The sequence below is a fragment of the Stenella coeruleoalba genome (genome assembly GCF_951394435.1).
Source record: "Stenella coeruleoalba genome assembly, chromosome: 4".
In the NCBI taxonomy this organism is placed as follows: Eukaryota; Metazoa; Chordata; class Mammalia; order Artiodactyla; family Delphinidae; genus Stenella; species Stenella coeruleoalba.
Genome location: NC_137149.1, coordinates 103,618,053 through 103,638,688, shown reverse-complemented (window position 1 = coordinate 103,638,688; position 20,636 = coordinate 103,618,053). Strand labels below are relative to the sequence as shown.

Below are 20,636 nucleotides of genomic sequence, written 5' to 3'. Positions count from 1 at the left end.
AGTTTATCATTTTATCAGTACATCAGTGATTCGATGCATATACAGTACAGTTGACTCTTGAACAACACAGGGGTGAGGGCACTGATCCCCCTGCACAGCTGAACATCTGCTTATAACTTTACAGTTGGCCCTCCGTATCCGAGATTCTGCATCAGCCAACTGCAGATCATGTAGTACTGTAGTATGTATTTATTGGAAAAAATCCACATATAAGTGGACCCTTGCTGTTCAATCCTGTGTTGTCCAAGGGTCAACTGTAGTCAGTAATGGGAATTTTAGAGTCTCTGGCAGGACTGGATCGTCATTCGGCCCAAACCAGAGCTCTTTCTTTTTATCAAACCAACAGTAATTAGACTTCCAATATTGTTTTTCCTTTTCTGTGGCCAGTTGTTGGGTATCTCTAGTCAACTTGTCTAGATTATCATTTGGGGGAACATCTTTTTGGAGCATGACAGAGGTTTGGTTATTGGTTCCTGTGAGAGCAGCATTTTTTAAAAAAAAAATAAATTTATTTATTTATTTTTGGGTGTGTTGGGTCTTCGTTTCTGTGCGAGGGCCTTCTCTAGTTGTGGCGAGTGGGGGCCACTCTTCATCGCGGTGCACAGGCCTCTCCCTGTCGCGGCCTCTCTTGTTGCGGAGCACAGGCTCCAGACGCGCAGGCTCAGTAGTTGTGGCTCATGGGTTTAGTTGCTCTGTGCCATGTGGGATCTTCCCAGACCAGGGCTCGAACCCGTGTCCCCTGCATTGGCAGGCGGATTCTCAACCACTGCGCCACAAGGGAAGCCCAGAGCAGCATTTTTAGTGGAGATATCAGTGAGGTGGTTCTCTTTGGCTTCCAGGGAGTCAAGTTTAGAATGCCCAGAACTTCAATAATAGCCAGAGTGGCTGGTAGAAGTATGGCATCTAATAAATCTTGAATATATGGGCCATTTTAAGTTTTATCCCTGTTAGACATAAGGAAGACGTAAGGAAATCTCTCTGCTTCCATAACATTCCAAAGTTATGAGCTACTCCAAAAGTGTTTCTACTGTCTGTATGAATATTTGCAATTTTGCCCATGGCTGAACTATAGGCTTGTTTTGCCCATGGCTGAACTATAGGCTTGAGTAAGAGCGTATCATTCAGCCTGTTGTGCTGAGGTAGCCAAAGGCAAAGGTGCTCCCTTGATAACTTCCAAAGAAGTTGCAGTTGCATATCCAGCACAATATTCACCATTTTCATCTTTTAAATAAGAACCATCAGTAAACCATGAAGAATCAACATTTGTTAAAGGGGTTTCTTGAAAGCTGTAATAGGGAGTCAAGAGATGGTCTGTCAGAGTTAGGCATGAGGAGTTTCGTCCATAGAGGAGGGAAGAAGGGTGGCAAGGTTAGGGATATTACAGTGAGCAAGAGTGATATGGGGTGCAGTCAACAGGAGCATTTCATAGGGAGTAAGACGTGTTGCTGAAAGATGTTGGATATGGTTGGAATTCAGAAGGGCTTTCAATAGCATGAGGAACAAAGATGGTCAGAGAGGAACCCATGAGTATTTCTTGGTTGGCCTTTACTAAAAGGGCAGTGGCAGGAATGGCTCAGAGGCAAGGGGGTATCCTTAGGCCACAGGGTCCAGCTGCTGACTGTGATACCCTATGGGTGATGGTGATCTCTGTGTTTCTAAATAAGCACCCTGAGGGCATTTCCTTCCTTTTCATAGACCTAGAGGAAAAGGGGGAGTTGGTAATTAGTGTCCAAGGGCAGAGAGGTTCATTAAGCTTTCCTTTAGGATTTTAAAACCTAGATCATCCTGATCTTCCCAAGTAATAGGATCAGGCTTAGTGTTTTTCAACAAGATGTATATCGGGGCTGAACCATGAGAGAAAAATATGAAACCCTGTTACGATAACAGCCAGCTAACCCAAGAAAGCCTCATAATGGGCATTTAGTTTGGGGCTTTAGGAAATTCAGGATGCCGTGGAGCCTTTCTGGATCTGTGTATAGTCCTTGTTCTGAAATCAGATGTCCTAAAAAGCAAACTTGAGTTTGAACAAACTGTAGCTTCTCCTTAGAGACCCTATGTCTCTTTGAGGCTAAAAGCTTTAGCAGATGGATGCTGTCTTCCCGTGAGGAGGCCTGGGAAGGGGAGCAGAGAAGCAAATCATCTACATATTGTAGTAGTTTAGAACCTCTAGGAGATTTTACATCGTCTAAATAAGCTTTTAGGGTTTGTGAGAAACAAGAAGGACTTTTACTTAAACCCTGGGGCATTACTGTTCAGATGTATTGTTGTCCTTCCCAAGTAAAGGCAAAGAGATATTGATGGGCCTTATCCACAGGGATGCTAGAGAAGGCACTACACAAAGCAATCACGGTGAGAAGCTTACTTTCAGTAGGGATGGGAGCTGACAAGGTATGAAGGTTGGGAACAGCAAGGTGAAGAGGGATAACAATATTGTTTACAGTATGGAGGTCTTGGACAAATCTGTCTGCAGCCATTGGGTTTCCTGGTAGGTGAAATAAGGATGTTGCAGGGACTGATACAAGGGATTATAACCCCCTGGGCTTTATAATCCTCTGTGATTGGTCTGATTCCCTGTAAGCACTCTTTATTTGTAGGGTATGGATTAATTCTGGGGAAAGGCTTTGAGGGAACAATTTGGGTGTTTTTTTTTTTGGCCATCACTTTATTTTTTAATTAAGTTATAGTTGATTTACAACGTTGTATACGTTTTAGGTGTATAACATAGTGATTCACAATTTTTAAAGGTTATATGCCATTTATAGTTATTATAAAATACTGGCTATATTCCCCATGTTGTACAATATATCCTTGTAGCTTATTTTATACCTAGTACTTTTTGTGGGTGTGGGTTAGCCAGTTTGCCAAATTAACCACGTCTATTAAGCACATAGTTTCCCATCTTATTCTAATTCTCTTTGCCAAAAGAGAGAGGTCTCAGTTTAGCTCATTAGTGAACATAGAGTTAAAGGCCACCCATGTGGATTCGACATCCATGGGGAGACCAGAATTTTCCTTAAAAATAATCTGGAGTAGACTATAATAATCATGCATGGGTTCATTTTTTTTTTTTAATTTTTATTGGAGTATAGTTTCTTTACAATGTTGTGCTAGTTTCTACTGTACAGCAAAATGAATCAGCCATACATATACATATATCCCCTCCCTTTTGGACTTCCTTCCCATTCAGGTCAGCACAGTGTATTAAGTAGATTCCCTGTGCTATACAGTATGTTCTCATTAGTTATCTATTTTATGCATAGTATCAATTGTGCGTATGTGTCAATCCCAATCTCCCAGTTCCTCCCACCCCCCTCTTTTTCCCCTTGGTATCCAAACATTTGTTCTCTACGTCTGTGTCCCTATTTCTGCTTTGCAAGTAGGATCATCTATACCACTTTTCTAGATTCCACACATACGCATTAATATACAATATTTGTTTTTCACTTTCTGACTTCACTTTGTATAACAATCTCTAAATCCATCCACATCTCTACAAATGACCCAATTTGTTCCTTTTTATGGCTGAGTAATATTCCATTGTATATATGTACCACATCTCCTTTATCCTTTCCTCTGTTGTTGTTTTTTTTTTAATTTATATTTTTAACTGTGTTGGGTCTTCATTGCTGCACGTGGACTTTCTCTAGATGTGGCGAGTGGGGACTACTCTTCATCGTGGTGCGCGGGCTTCTCATTGCGGTGGCTTCTCTTGTTGCGGAGCACAGGCTCTAGGTGCACAGGCTTCAGCAGTTGTAGTGCACGGGCTCAGTACTTGTGGCTTTTGGGCTCTATGCATGCTTAGTAGTTGTGGCACATGGGCTTAGCTGCTCCGCGGCATGCGGGATCTTCCTGGACCAGGGATTGAACCCGTGTTCCCTGCCTTGGCAAGTGGATCCTTAACCACTGTGCCACCGGGGAAGTCCCTCCATTCCTCTGTTGATGGACATTTAGAGATAAACCCACGCACCTATGGTCACCTAATCTCTGACAAAGGAGGGAAGAATATACAGTGGAGAAAAGACAACCTCTTCAATAAATGGTGCTGGGAAAACTGGACAGCTTCATGTAAAAGAATGACACTAGAACACTCCATAATATCATACACAAAAATAAGCTCAAAATGGATTAAAGATCTGAATATAAGGCCAGACATTATAAAACTCTTAGGGGAAAACATAGGCAGAACACTCTTTGACATAAATTGCAGCAAGATCTTTTTTGACCCACCTCCTAGGGTAATGAAAATAAAAACAAACAAATGGGACCTCATTGGGTTTTTTAATGCAGGCCTGAATTTTGTTCCAATCAGCAGCTTTCAGGAAAGCTCTAAGGACTGCTAAGTGGAGTCCCTTAGCGATTGCCTGAGCCTGGTCACAAAATAAGGCAGGAGGTTAATCTCCCACTTGTTATTCTAGAGATTTTTCAAGACGTGACCAATCAGCAGTCTTCATCCATTGTTGGGTTCCACCTTTGCCGAAAAGCGTGTGGACTAGTTGATATTAAGTCTGAGAAACCAGGTTGAAAAGTCTGGACAATTATATTTAATTCCTCAGTGAATTTATGAGGAGCTTCAGTAACTTTAGGAGAACCTTTGACTATGGTTTGCAGTTCAGTCTTAGTTCAGGGAACATAGGAGATTAGGAGCTTAGCATTAGGATCCTAGGAAGGTTTGATTTTTAAAGGTGCAGGTTTTAATGGGTTGAGATGAGGAGGAAGTAGGGAGAGGTTCAGAGAACAAGGGAAGTTCAATGATAGGGTTGAAATGAAAAAGAGGAGGGTACAAAGAGGAAAGAACAGGCACAGTAGGAGAAGGAGAAGTTAGCACAGGAAGTGAAAAGGGAGAAGAGGCCTCTGATGCTTTTTTTACATTCTTTTAATTTTTTATTTGCCTCAATCATAAGTGGTATTCTGTAAAGAGGCAGCTTTAGAGTCCTGATTGCACTTGGAAGCCTTGAGGTACCTTGTTTTTTTTTTTTTTAAATAAATAAATTTATAAAAAACAAAACTCCTATGGTTGTTAGCCAAAACTCAAAATAGAGGGCCACCAGCTGGAGATTTCCAGACCATCTGCAGAAAGGCCTACTCCGTCATACCAGCTGAACCTCTCATAGCTGCTCTTCTGTGTAAAAGCCCTGGGGCCAAGCTTCTGATGAGATGGCAGAAAGAACACTGCAGAGATCACGACCCACTGTGGAAATCGGCAGTGGACCCCCTTGAAGGTATGCAAATACAATTCTAACTTAAACCTTTAAATCAGGACAGATATTAAAATTTGCGTTAATGTTCATCATGTAATAGCAAACTGACACTAAAAACTTCTGCAAAATAGGCATCCCATTCATTTTGTTGTGCTTTAGAACCATGGTCTTCTGTTTTAGTTCTGAGAAAAACAGGTTTGGGGAGGTCAAAAGTTCCCCACAATGGCCACTGAAGTTCTAAACGATCTTTGGTTAGGCTCTTCCGTTTAGTTAAAAATGAGCATGAGGATCAAGATGGCGTACTAGGAGGATGCGGAATTCGCGTCTCCTCACAACTAGGGCACCTACGAAGCACTGGTTGGGGACGCGGACACCTAAGGTGACGGGAGGAACCCCCAGGGACTGAGTAGGACGTGGGGCATGGGGGGAGTGAGGGGGGAGGAGAAGTGGAGGCGGGACAGGACTGGTGCCCCTGAGGGGCAGCTGGGGGAGGGGAAGGGGTCCCACACCCGAAGGGGGAAATTGGGGAACCATTGGGAGGGCAGAGGGTCAAAGGGGGAGTGTGGCCAGGTTTCCCCTGCCCACTTGGACCCTCAGGAACCTGTTGAGATCCCGGGCCTGATCCTCTGCCCACCTAGGCCCCCTCCAGCAGCACGGGTCCTGAGGGAGTGGGAGGGGGGAAGGGGGAGCAAAAGTAAAGGCCGGACCTCCGGGACCGGCACCCCTGAGGGGTGGCTGGGGGAGGGGAGGAGTTCCTATACCCAGTGGGACCCACCCACGGTTAGGGGTCCAGCGGCGATGGGGGAGACCCTGGGGGAGACGGTGGGGGAGGAGTGCGAAGGAATGGAAGGGAACAGGACCAGTGCGTTCCCTGTCTACTTAGGCACTGGGGAGCCTGTTGGGCTCCGGGGCCTAACCCTCTGCCCTCGGAGCCTCCCTCCTGCCGTGCAGAGCCCAAGCCCCGCCCCTACACCCCCACCCAGGGCCCTACCTCTATACTTGGAGACCCCTCTGAGACCCCCTCCAACCAGCTGGGCCTAAACCCCACCCACACACCCTCACCCAGGACCCTACCTCCAAACTGGAACTCCACACTCCAGAGGCCCTCCTTTCCACGTGCTGCCTCTCCCCTTCCATGCAGATCCTAAGCAGAGGCCCCCTGCACCCCCATGCTTGAACGTCACCCCCCCACCCGCCTAGGTCCCGCCCCACCCTAAACCCCAGCCCTGCCTAAGTTCCACCCCCATAGCCAAGGCTTTTTTTTTTCTTTTCTTTTTTCCTCTTTTAGATTGGGGTTCGGTTTTACCTTGTTGATTCATTGTTGTTGATTCTTTTATATTTTTATTTTTCCTAATCTTGTATTTTTCTAATTTTGTTTTATTCTTTATATTTTGTTAGGGATCTCTCCTTTTGGCTTGTTGCCCCTGCCTCCCCCCCTTTTTTTTTCTTTTCTCTGATGTGGTTTTTTTTTTTTTTAACATCTTTATTGGCGTGTAATTGCTTTACAATGGTGTATAGTTTCTGCTTTATAACAAAGTGAATCAGTTATACATATACATATGTTCCCATATGTCTTCCCTCTTGCGTCTCCCTCCCTCCCACCCTCCCTATCCCACCCCTCCAGGCTGTCACAAAGCACCGAGCCAATATCCCTGTGCCATGCGGCTGCTTCCCATCTCTGATGTGGTTTTATTTTACCTTGTTGCAGTTGTTTCATTTACAGTTCCATTTTTCCTAATATATTTTTTATCTTTCTAATTTTATTTTGTTTTTTATTCTTTGATATTGTACTGCTCCTTTTTTTCTCTTTTTTGTAAAAAATATTTATTTATTTATTTTTGGCTGCATTGGGTCTTCGTTGCACGCGGGCTTTCTCTACTTGCAGTGGGGGGGGCTACTCTTTGTTGTGGTGCACGGGCTTCTCATTGCGGTGGCTTCTCCTGTTGCGGGGCACGGGCTCTAGGCATGCAGGCTTCAGTAGTTGCAGCATGCAGGCTCAGTAGTTGTGGCACTTGGACTTAGTAGTTGTGGCTCGCGGGCTTTAGAGCGCAGGCTCAGTAGTTGTGGTGCATGGGCTTAGTTGCTCCGCGGCATGTGGGATCTTCCCAGACCAGGGCTCGAACCCGTGTGCCCTGCATGGCAGGTGGATTCTTAACCACTGCACCACCAGGGAAGCCACCTGTTTTTCTTTCTTTCTTCCTTTTTTTTTTTTTTTTTAAAAACGTCACAAAGCTTGTGGCATCTTGGTTGCCAGGCCAGAGGTTGGGACTGAGCTCCTGTGGTGGGAGCTCCAAGTCCAAAACGCTGGACTAACAGAGAACCTCAGACCCCAGGGAATATCGACTGGAGTGAGGCCTCCCAGAGGTCCTCATCTCAGCACCAAGACACAGTTGTATCCAACTTCCTGCAGACTCCAGTGCTGGACGTCTCAGGCCAAACGACCAGTAAGACAGGAATACAGCACCACCCATCAAAAAAAAAAAAAGAAAAAAGAAACAACAAAAAAAGTATGTTACGGACAAAGGAGCAAGGTAAAAACCTACAAGACAAAATAAATGAAAACGAAATAGGCAACCTACCTGAAAAAGAATTCAGAGTAATGATAATATAGATGATCCAAAATTTCGGAAACAGAATGGAGAAAATACAAGAAACATTTAACAAGGATCTAGAAGAACTAAAGAGCAAACAAACAGTGATGAACCACACAATTACTGAAATTAAAAATACTCTAGAAGGAATCAATAACAGAATAACTGAGGCAGAAGAACGGATAAGTGAGCTGGAAGATAAAATGGTGGAAATAATGGCCAGGGAGCATAATAAAGAAAAAAGAATGAAAAGAATTGAAGACAGTCTCAGAGACCTCTGGGACAACATTAAACACACCAACGTTCAAATTATAGGGGTCCCAGAAGAAGAAGAGAAAAAGAAAGGGCCTGAGAAAGTATTTGAAGAGATTATAGTTGAAAACTTATCTAACATGGGAAAGGAAATAGTCAGTCAAGTCCAAGAAGCACAGAGAGTACTACACAGGTTAAACCCAAAGTGAAACATGCCGAGACACATATTTATCAAACTATCAAAAATTAAATAGAAAAAGTATTAAAAGCAGCAAGGGAAAAGCAACAAATAACATACAAGGGAATCCCCATAAGGTTAACAGCTGAGTTTTCAGCAGAAACTCTGCAAGCCAGAAGGGAGTGGCAGGACATATTTAAAGTGATCAAAGGCAAAAACCTAAAACCAAGATTATCCAGCAAGGATCTCATTCAGATTCAATGGAGAAATTAAAACCTTTACAGATAAGCAAAAGTTAAGAGAATTCAGCACCACCAAACCAGCTTTACAACAAATGCTAAAGGAACTTCTCTAGGCAGGAAACACAAAAGAAGGAAAAAAGCTACAAAAACAAACCCAACACAATTAAGAAAATAGTAATAAGAACATACATATTGATAATTCTCTTAAATGTAAATGGATTAAATGCTCCAACCAAAAAACATAGACTAGCTGAATGGATACAAAAACAAGACCTGTACATATGCTGTCACAAGAGACCCATTTCATACTTAGGGACACATACAGACTGAAAGTGAGGGGATGGAAAAAGATATTCCATGCAAATGGAAATCAAAAGAAAGCTGGAGTAGCCATTCTCATATCAGACAAAATAGACTTTAAAATAAAGATGATTACAAGAGACAAAGAAGGACACTACATAATGATCAAAGGAGCATTCCAAGAAGAAGATATAATAATTTGAAATATTTATGCACCCAACATAGGAGCACCTCAATACATAAGGCAAATGCTAGCAGCCATAAAAGGGGAAATTGACAGTAACACAATAATAGTAGGGGACTTTAACACCCCACTTTCATCAATGGACAGATCATCCAAAATGAATATAAATAAGGAAACACAAGCTTTAAATGACACATTAAACAAGATGGACTTAATTGATATATTTAGGACATTCCATCCAAAAACAACAGAATACACTGTCTTCTCAAGTGCTCATGGAACATTCTCCAGGATAGATCATATCTTGGGTCACAAATCAAGCCTTGGTAAATTTAAGAAAATTGAAAACGTATCAAGTATCTTTTCCAGCCACAATGCTATGAGAATAGATATCAATTACGGAAAAAATCTGTAAAAAATACAAACACATGGAGGCTATACAATACACTACTAAATAACCAAGAGGTCACTGAAAAAATCAAAGAGGAAATTTAAAAATACCTAGAAACAAATGACAATGAAAACACGACGACCCAAAACCTTTGGGATGCAGCACAAGCCGTTCTAAGAGAAGTTTATAGCAATACAATCCTACCTTAAGAAACATCTCAAATAAACAACGTAACATTACACCTAAAGCAATTAGAGAAAGAAGAACAAAGAGACCCCAAAGTTAGCAGAGGGAAAGAAATCATAAAGATCAGATCAGAAATAAATGAAAAAGAAATGACGGAAACAACAGCAAAAATCAATAAAACTAAAAGCTGGTTCGTTGAGAAGATACACAAAATTGATAAACCATTAGCCAGACTCACCAAGAAAAAAAGGGAAGAGACTCAAATCAACAAAATTAGAAATGAAAAAGGAGAAGTAACAACTGACAAAATTAGAAATGAAAAAGGAGAAGTAACAACTGACACTGCAGAAATACAAAGGGTCATGAGAGATTACTGCAAGCAACTATATGCTGATAAAATAGACAATCTGGAAGAAATGAACAAATTCTTAGGAAAGCACAACCTTCCAAGACTGCACCAGGAAGGAATAGAAAATATAAACAGACCAATCACAAGCACTGAAATTGAAACTCTGATTAAGATCTTCCAACAAACAAAAGTCCAGGACCAGATGGCTTCACAGGCGAATTCTATCAAACATTTAGAGAAGATCTAACACTTATCCTTCTCAAACTCTTCCAAAATAGAGCAGAGGGGGGAAGACTCCCAAACTCATTCTACAAGGCCACCATCACTCTGATACCAAAACCAGACAAAGATGTCACAAAGAAGGATAACTGCAGGCCAATATCACTGATGAAGATAGATGCAAAAATCCTCAACAAAATACTAGCAAACAGAATCCAACAGCACATTAAAGGGTCATACACCATGATCAAGTGGGGTTTATCCCAGGGATGCAAGGATTCTTCAATATACGCAAATCAATCAACGTGATACACCATATTAACAAATTGAAGGAGAAAAACCATATGATCATCTCAATAGATGCAGAGATAGCTTTCGACAAAATTCAACACCCATTTATGATAAAACTCTCCAGAAAGTAGGCATAGAGGGAACCTACCTCAACATAATAAAGGCCGTATATGACAAACCCACAGCCAACATCGTCCTCAGTGGTGAAAAACTGAAACCACTTACTCTAAGCTCAGGAACAAGACAAGCATGCCCAGTCTCACCACTGTTATTCAACATAGTTTTGGAAGTTTTAGCCACAGCAATCAGAGAAGAAAAAGAAATAAAAAGGAATCCAAATCAGAAAAGAAGGAAAACTGTCACTGTTTGCAGATGACATGATACTATACATTGAGAATCCTAAAGATGCTACCAGAAAATTACTAGAGCTAATCAATGAATTTGGTAAAGCAGCAGGATACAAAATTAGTGTACAGAAATCTCTTGCATTCCTATACACTAATGATGAAAAATCTGAAAGAGAAACTAAGGAAACACTCCCATTTACCATTGCAACAAAAAGATAAAATACCTAGGAATAAACCTACCTAAGGAGACAAAAAACCTGTATGCAGAAAACTATAAGACAGTGATGAAAGAAATCAAAGATGATACAAACAGATGGAGAGATATAGCATGTTCTTGGATTGGAAGAATCAACATTGTGAAATTGACTATACTATCCAAAGCCATCTACAGATTCAATGCAATCCCTATGAAACTACCAATGGCGTTTTTCCCAGAACTAGAACAAAAAATTGCACAATCTGTATGGAAACAGAAAAGACCCCGAATAGCCAAACAATCTTGAGAAAGAAAAATGGAGCTGGAGGAATCAGACTCCCGGACCTCAGACTATACTACAGAGCTACAGTAATCAAGACAATATGGTACTGGCACAGAAACAGAAAGATAGATCAATGGAACAGGATAGAAAGCCCAGAGATAAACCCATGCACATATGATCACCTTATCTTTGATAAAGGAGGCAAAAATATAGAATGGAGAAAAGACAGCCTGTTCAATAAGTGGTTCTGGGAAAACTGGACAGCTACATATAAAAGAATGAAAGTAGAACACTCCCTGACACCATAAACAAAAATAAACTCAAAATGGATTAAAGACCTAAATGTAAGGCCAGACACTATAAAACTCTTAGAGGAAAACATAGGCCGAATACTCTACGACATAAATCACAGCAAGATCCTTTTTGACCCACCTCCCAGAGAAATGGAAATAAAACCAAAAATAAACAAATGGGACCTAATGAAACTTAAAAGCTTTTGCACAGCAAAGGAAACCATAAACAAGATGAAAAGACAACCCTCAGAATTGGAGAAAATATTTGCAAACGAAGCAACTGACAAAGGATTCATCTCCAAAATATACAAGCAGCTCATGCAGCTCAATATCAAAAAAACATACAACTCAATCCAAAAATGGACAGAAGACCTAAACAGATATTCTCCAGAGAAGATATACAGATGGCCAACAAATACATGAAAAGATGCTCAACATCACCAATCATTAGAGAAATGCAAATCAAAACTACAATGAGGTATCACCTCACACCAGTCAGAATGACCATCATCAAAAAATCTACAAAAAATTAATCCTGGAGAGGGTGTGGAGAAAAGGGAACCCTCTTGCAGTGTTGGTGGGAATGTAAATTGTTACAGTTACTATGGAGAACAGTATGGAGGTTCCTTAAAAAATTAAAAATAGAACTACCATATGAGCCAGCAATCCCACTACTGGGCATATACCCTGAGAAAACCGTATTCAGAAAGAGTCATGTACTACAGTGTTCATTGCAGCTCTATTTACAATAGCCAGGACATGGAAGCCACCTAAGTGTCCATTGACACATGAATGGATAAAGAAGATGTGGCACATATATACAATGGAATATTAGCCATGGAAAGAAACACAATAGAGTTATTTGTAGTGAGGTGGATGGACCTAGAATCTGTCATACAGAGTGAAGTAAGCCAGAAAGAGAAAAACAAATACCGTATGCTAACCCATACGTATGGTATCTTAAAAAAAAAAAAAATGGTTCTAATGAACCTAGGAGCATGCGAAGAATAAAGACACAGTTTGTAGAGAATCGACTTGAGGACACGGGGAGGGGGGAAGGGTAAGCTCGGACGAAGTGAGAGAGTATCACTGACGTATATACACTACCAAATGTAAAATAGATGGCTAGTGGGAAGTAGCTGCATGGCACAGGGAGATCAGCTCGGTGCTTTGTGACCACCTAAAGGGTTAGGAGAGGGAGGGTGGGAGGGAGATGCAAGAGGGAGAGGATTTGGGGATATATGTATATGTATAGCTGATTCACTTTGTTATACAGCAGAAACTAACAACACTGTAAAGCAATTATACTCCAATAAAGATGTTAAAAAAAGATGAGCAGGAGCAGGGACTGTAGTTTTTAAACATAAAACTGGCCAGGATCCCAGAAAGAGAACCATCCTAAGATTCTTTGGAGGACTGGGATCCCGTAGCTCAAAAACAGAGACTTTGTAGAAGAAAAGTGAGTATTCATCAAAGAGGATGATGCCTTTATGAAAACACTCTGAATAAATTTGGAGGGCTGGACCAAAAGGAGGGAGCTCAAATCCAAGAGCAGACTTACTTAGCTGAAAGGAAGAAGATGACTCATGGAAGTGTTGCAGGAAGGGGGACCCCTTCCAGGGCATGAGAGCAGTCCCTTGTCTAACACTCAGAAATGAATTGTTTGAGGAGACACACATGCTGACAAAGCAAGAGACTATGGGGAAGGGGTGCCTGGGTGGTGAGCAGCAGGGGAAGGGAACCCAGGAGAACTCTGCCACGTGGCTCACAGTCTTGGGTTTTATGGGAATGGGGTTAGTTTCTGGGTTGTCTCTGGCTAATCACTCTGACTCAGGGTCCTTCTTGGTGGCATGCGCATCACTCAACAAAGATGGATTACAGTGTGAAGGATTCTGGGAGGTTGATAGGACATATGGACTGGATTCTCCTCTCTCCTTTTGACCTTTCCTGGATTCTTCCGGTTGGTGGTAGCTTGTTAGTTTTGCATTCCTTACCAGGACCTCCTGTTTAAAATAACTCATGCAAGTGGTTACTATGATGCCTGGCCAGAGCGGGTGGTTTCAGTCAGTGGTTCCCTAACAGAAGCAGAGATTACAGGGGCTCAAGTGGGTACTACACACGGTTCCAAGGATTGTTAGTTCCTCAGGAGTTCAGTTGCGTTGAACCCCATCTCTGACACCATATAATGTCAACCTGAAACAGCGGTTCTTATTAAGCAAAGATGAGTTTATTTGGGAATAGCAGAAGAATTGCAATTTGGCGCCGGAGAAGTATGGTGAACCATAAGCAAGTCCGAGGAGACAAAGTGGAGGTTAGCTTTTATTAGAATCTGGGAGGAAATTGGGGAGTGTTGTTTTGAACAGAAGTCCATTGGAGGAGAATGAGAGTTTGGGCTTGTGGTGGTTTGACATTGGTTTCAAGTTGTTGGCAGTTTGCTGTTAATGAGGAATGTGGAAATCTTTCTGCTGGCTGTGTAAGTTGATAGGAGGGGTGAGAGCTCTTCCTTCATGATTTTCCGACTCCATTTTATTTTATTTCATTTATTTTTTTTAATAAATTTATTTATTATATTTGGCTGTGTTGGGTCTTCGTTGCTGCGCACGGGCTTTCTCTAGTTGCGGCGAGCGGGGGCTACTCTTCATTGCAGTGTGCGGGCCTCTCATCGTCGTGGCTTCTCTTGTTGCAGAGCATGGGCTGTAGGCGTGTGGGCTTCAGTAGTTGTGACTTGCAGGCTCTAGAGGGCAGGCTCAGTAGTTGTGGCGCATGGGCTTAGTTGCTCCACGGCATGCGGGATCTTCCCGGACCAGGGCTCGAACCCATGTCCCCTGCATTGGCAGGCGGATTCTTAACCACTGCGCCACCAGGGAAGTTCCCCGAAACCATTTTAAATTAGGGTTCCATTATCCAGTTAAACTCTAAGAAAAAAGATTCTTCTAAAAGAAATGGAGAACTGTCGTTTGAATAGAGCCTGTTTGAATGTTTGTTAGTCTGACCTTTGATCATGTATTTCTATGTGATGGAATTCTCAATTTATATTTTTATTTATTTTTAATTTTTTTATCTTTATTGGAGTATAATTGCTTTACAATGTTGTGTTAGTTTCTGCTGTACTCAATTTTTAATAATGTTTCTAATTGAAAAAACTGTTAGACCTTTTTTCTAAGTAGCTACTTCTTTTTTTCTTAAGTAGCTACTTTCTTTTTTTTTCTTTTTTTTCTTTTTTTTTTGTGGTACGCAGGCCTCTCACTGTTGTGGCCTCTCCCATTGCGGAGCACAGGCTCCGGACACGCAGGCTCAGCGGCCATGGCTCACGGGCCCAGCTATTCCGTGGCACGTGGGATCCTCCTGGACCGGGGCACGAACCCATGTCCCCAGCATCGGCAGGCGGACTCTCAACCACTGCGCCACCAGGGAAGCCCAAGTAGCTACTTTCTTACTGCCTTTTTTTTTTTTTTTTTTGCAGTACGCGGGCCTCTCCCGTTGCGGAGCACAGGCTCCGGACGCGCAGGCTCAGCGACCATGGCTCACGGGCCCAGCCACTCCGCGGCATGTAGGATCCTCCCGGATCGAGGCATGAACCCGTGTCCCCTGCATCGTCAGGCGGACTCTCAACCACTGCGCCACCAGGGAAGCCCTCTTACTGCTTTTTGAAAGCAATATGAAGCCAAATTATTTCTGATTGTCACTTATAGTTAACAAAATGCTGAAAGAGATGTTGGAAAGGAGATTAAAATTTTTTCCCAAGATACTCAGTGTGATATTCTCCCTATTTCTTATCCCTGAAGTTGTATGGTTCTGAACAGCTGTCCTGAGGAAGCAGCTCTCATACATGGTATGTTATTAAGTGTCAGGATTCAAAGGAGTGCAGAACTGCTTTGTAGAATTTGATATTTTTCACACAAACATGTCAGAAACTTCTTTGAGGATGGAGTCAGAAAAGGTTAAAAGCATGAACAAAAGAGTTTTGATTGTATGTTCTTGTGTCAGTGTGCCAGTGGAACAACTTTGGAAAATGGAATGTCTAGAGGAAAATGTTAGCTGGGTACAGATCGTCCCTGCCCCACCATACTGCACACCTCTCTAGTGGACCAGAATATTCATGTTTCTTATCAGATTGTGTTGGGTCAGCATTGTTAAATTTCCATTATCTGGGGACTTCCATGGTGGTCCAGTGGTTGAGACTCTTAGCTTCCACTGCAGGGCGCTTGGGTTCGATCCCTGGTCAGTGAACTAAGATCCCGCATGCTGCACGGTGTGGCCAAAAAAAAAAAAAAAAAGATTCCATCATCCAATGCCCATTTAAAAATCAAATATCAAAAGTAGTTTTACCTTTCTTGCCAGGCACACTGCAATTGAGACTAGAAATTGCTACCCATTAGTCACATTCCATTCTTGTGTTCTTGAAAATATACCATGATCTGTGGATGAGAATTTGGAGAATACCCTAAGTTTAACCAGGCAAAGGCAAGTCATTGAGGACTTTTAAGCAGGAAAGTGATTTAGGGAATCTAAATTTCTGGTGGCTTTTAAGATCTTTGTCCGTTGTGCCTCGTGGTTTGACTCTTATGTGTCTAGATGCAGATTTCTGTATATTTATCCTGCCTGGGATTTGTTGTGCTCTCCAAATTCCACATTTATGTCTTTTATTCAGTGGAGAATACTCAGTTATTATCCCTCTAAGAACTGTTTTCCTACATCCTCTTGTCTTTTCTCCTGAACTCTAAGTATGTGTGTTACACCTTCTTCTATCCTTTTTGTCTCTTAGTCCTTCTAGTGTTTTGTGGGGAAAAATGAGAGGAGTGGATTTCTCTCTCAATGATATATTCCAGGTAATTTAAAAGATTTTTTTCCTATAAGTCAGATTTTTTTTCAGTGGACTTATTTTTTTTAACATTGAGTTTAAATTTTTAGTTTTATTTTGTTTTATTTTGTTTTAGTTTTTTGGCTGTGCCTCGTGGCTTGCAGGATCTTAGTTCCCTGACCAGAGATTGAGCCCGGGCCCCCAGCAGTGGAAGCGCTGAGTCCTAACCACTGGACCACCAGGTAATTCCCAAATTTTTTATTTTAGATGGTCTATTTAGATGGTGTACTTTTTCAAACTTGCCAGGATCTTTTTTTGATAACATTTTGTTCCTTGCTTTGATATCTTTTGTTAAGCTTCTTAACCCGTATACTTATTTTATATTCTGCTTCTAAATTCCATCATCTAGTCCTTGGGTGTCTGATTTTACTGTTTGTTTTTCTGACTCTCCCTCTTGACGGTTTCTGTGGTGTTTTGTAATTTTGGATTGTAAACTTTTGTTCCTCTGGAAATCCGGAAGGCCTGGGTTGATGTTGTGCCCTCCAGAGAGGATGTGTGTTTGTTAATTTCTCAGCTTGTGGTTTCGTAGAACACTCAGGTAGTATAAATTGAAGCCTCAATTTATATTGTTTGAGGGCGAGCCTGTGGTTACAAATTCCCAGAGATAAGCCCTGCTCCCTGATGAGACATTTCAACTCTTCATCTTGTAGGTACCCAAGGCTTTGTCCCTTTATCCTCCACCTCTCAAGGCAATTGTCACAGAACCAAAGGTTCAAGCTTACTAGGACTAGCAGATGTCCTCAGAACCACCATGGCATCAATGCCTCCTTACCTCCCAAGTTTCCTCTCTATTTCCTATTCTCCTTTACTCCCTTTATTCTCTCTGATTTTACTTCCTCACTTGCAAGCTCAGCTAAGCATTATGCATCTAGGAAGATATTTCTTTATCGTGCCTAGCTTTGTAGTGGGAATGTTTTTTCAAGATATCTATCCCTCCAAAATGTCCAGAAATGAAAGAGCTGTATGAGCAATTTTTATTTTTTAAAGTTCACTCTGTGTCTGGTATGAAGAGTGAGTTGGACGGGGCCGATAATGGAAAAGTGAAAAACAGGTTAACCTTATAATAGAACAGATAAGAAATACAGAGGGATCGCAGGTGTGTATACAACCTAAATGTCCATTGACACATGAATGGATAAAGAAAATGTGATATGTACCTAACAATGGAATATTACCCAGCCTTCAAAAAGAAGGAAATCCTGCCATATGTGACAACATGGATACGCCTTGAAGACATTATGCTAAGTGAAATAAGCCAATCACAGAGGAAAAAATACTGCATGATTCCACTTAAGTGAGTTGATGGGGTTTAGGACATGTGACCCCAAAATACCACACCTTGACATATTGAATATTTTAAGCCAAAGGAGTTTGAAAAAATGTCAGAAGCAGGATGATCACTCTGCCCTCCTCCCGTCCTTGCCCTTCTTCCCTGAAACAGGTCATAAAATGCTCATGTGCGAAGTTTCCCCCACTTTACTACAATTCCCTCACCCTCCTGAACCTCTCACGTTCCTCCACCGTGATACACTCTTCATCAAATCCAGCATAAAATACTCAGGTCTAACTGTTTCTTTGGATCTTCATTTTCGTATGAAGGCTCCTATGTCATGTACAACTACATTGAATAAATTTGTATACTTTCCGTATAGTTTCCCCCGTTAATCCATCTTTGTCAGTTTAATTTTCAGACTCAGCCAGTGACCTTAAAAGGGCCGAGAAAAGATTTTTCCTCCATTGTAAGGTATCTAAAATAGAGTCGTAGAATCCAGGAGCTAGGAAGAAGAGGAAATGGGAAGTTGCTAGCCAAGGGGTATAAAGTTTCAGTTCTGCAAGAGGAATAGGTTTTAGAGACCTGTTGTACAACACTGTGCTCACAGTTAACAATTATACACTTAAATTTTTCAAGAGGATAGAGCTCATATTAAGTGTTCTTATCACATAAAAAAGCAAAAAAAAAATTGTTTTAATAAAAAAGAAGAAAGCTTGGCTTATGGCAATCATATAGAAGATGGAGAGAGCTGACTTTTAAAGTACACAAGTAACATAGTATTATAAAAATAAGCCAGAGAATTCCCTGACAGTCCAGTGGTTAGGACTCCATGCTTCCACTGCTAGGGGCCTGGGTTCAATCCCTGGTCGGGGAATTAAGATCCTGCAAACTGTGCAGCATGGCCACAAAAAAAAAAATATTAAAAAAATAACAATAAATGAACCAGACAGTCAACAGCGTAATCCATTGCTTCTCCTCCCCACTCAGACCTAGCACTCTCCCCTAGAGATAACTTCTGTCTATATTCATTAAGACTTTTTATGTATTTATGTTTTATGTAGATATGATTTTTATTCAGGTATGGTGAGGCCAACAGATCAGAATTGCCATTGAAAAGGTAGCTGATTACTCACAGTTCCCAAAAGGAGGGAGGTGCACCACAGCCACTATGCAGGGCCACAGGAGAGAACACTGAGGTTGGCTGGTCGCAGGCAGAGAGAGATAGGGAAGCTGTGTGCAGCGTTTTTGTGGTTTTTGAGGGGAAGAATGTCTGCTGACACAGGGTAATGGGCTAAACAGGTCTAAAATCGGCTAGTTTGAATAATTTCATTGGCTCCATCACATAGGAGCTGCCCCTAGTTGTCTGGTACTGGCCTTGGGTGGGTAGGGCTGTGGGAATAGTGGCCCTGAGTGTAACAGCCGATAAAGGAGGCAGTTGCGGATGTGGGTCTGGGCTGGGTGGTTTGCACGTGAAAATCGCACCCGCAGCCCTTTGCTGTCTCTAGGAATCAGCTAACCCTGGGAGGGGTGGGCCCTCTCTGGTCAGCAAAGCCCCAAGATGCCAAAGTATCAACACAGAAACTAGAAAACATTTCATTGTACAAAATAATTTTTTTCTTCCAAATTGAGGTTATATTTTATATATTTCAGCAGGTTGCCTTTTTCACATAGCACAAAATATGAACATCTCTTTATGACAGAGGATATTGATCTAATTTTTTAAATGGCTACATAGTATTCTCCTGTATGTACAATAACTTATTTCACCATTCTACAATTTTTGAACTTTTGTTTCCAGTTTTTCATGATCATGAACAATATGGTAGTGAAAATCCTTACCGCTTTTTTTTTTTTTTTTTTTTTGCGGTACATGGGCCTCTCACTGTTGTGGCCTCTCCCGTTGCGGAGCACAGGCTCCGGACGTGCAGGCTCAGCGGCCGTGGCTCACGGGCCTAGCCGCTCCGCGGCATGTGGGATCTTCCCGGACCGGGGCACGAACCCGTGTCCCCTGCATCGGCAGGCGGACTCTCAACCACTGCGCCACCAGGGAAGCCCCTTACCGCTTTTTGTATGGTTTTATACTTTTATAAAATACTTAAAAGTGAGATTTCTGGACCAAAGGGTTTACGTGTTACAAATTTGTAATTTAATAAATTAAATACATAATTTAATAAATCTCAGTTAAAGTTTAATCTAATTTAATTCCAAAAAAGTAAAACAATTTACATTCCACCAGTAGCGTAATGGAACGGGCTGTTTTTCTCATACTCTCAATAATATAGGATTTTATCAGTCTTTTAACTTTTAGTCAATTTGGGGAAGCTATCAGTATCTTAGCTGTTAACCACTAACAAAAAGTGAGCCTATGTGAAAATACCAGACATAAGAGAATTCAAGGCAAAAAGGATTTAAAAGAGCAGAGTGATATTTTATTTTGATAGGTCACCTTCTACCAAGAAAATAGCCATAAACCTTAATGTATTCTATAATTTCCAATGTCAGTGTCATATGGTTCAATCTAATATTTAATTGCATAGCTTCAAAATGTATAATGCAAAGATTCAGAAACACAAAGATAAATTGCTAAACCTGTACTTATCATAGAAATCTTTAAAACATTTCTTTCAAAGATGAGCAGATCAGGAAGAATAAATAAGGACAAAGAGGATTTGAACAACATAATTAACAAGCTTGACCTACTAAATACACATAAGTAAACAGAGTATACATTTTTTTGCAAATTCCCATGGAATATTTAGTACCTCCCAGCACACACATAAGCATCTTAGATTTATTGAAAAAGTAAATTTTCTGGGAACAGTGATTACTATTTTAATATAGTAATAGTTTAGGTTGTAGCCTAAGGAAAAAGTGCCCATAGTAGGAAAAAGCAAGAAAAGGCAAAATGTTTCAATCAAGTTTTGCAAACAGAGAAAAGACAGCCACAAGGAAGAATGCCTTGGCCCCTGCGTGGCTCCAGCTGGGACCCCTTGGGCTCTGGA

At 41.5% G+C, this 20,636-nt stretch overlaps 1 protein-coding gene across 2 annotated transcripts in view; it reads left to right on the top strand.

The window, feature by feature from the left end:
- NAAA (N-acylethanolamine acid amidase) overlaps positions 1-20,344 on the top strand; it is a 52,960-nt gene extending 32,616 nt beyond the window's left edge. Inside the window, exons 11-12 of one of the 2 annotated variants that reach the window (XR_013827930.1) lie at positions 16,438-16,543; positions 20,265-20,344. The gene's annotated coding sequence lies outside the window, so the exon portion shown is untranslated. Of the gene's footprint in view, positions 1-16,437; positions 16,813-20,264 lie in introns of those variants that run through there. The other variant, XM_079919246.1, reaches the window with a different exon arrangement.
- Positions 20,345-20,636: the final 292 nt, after the last annotated feature.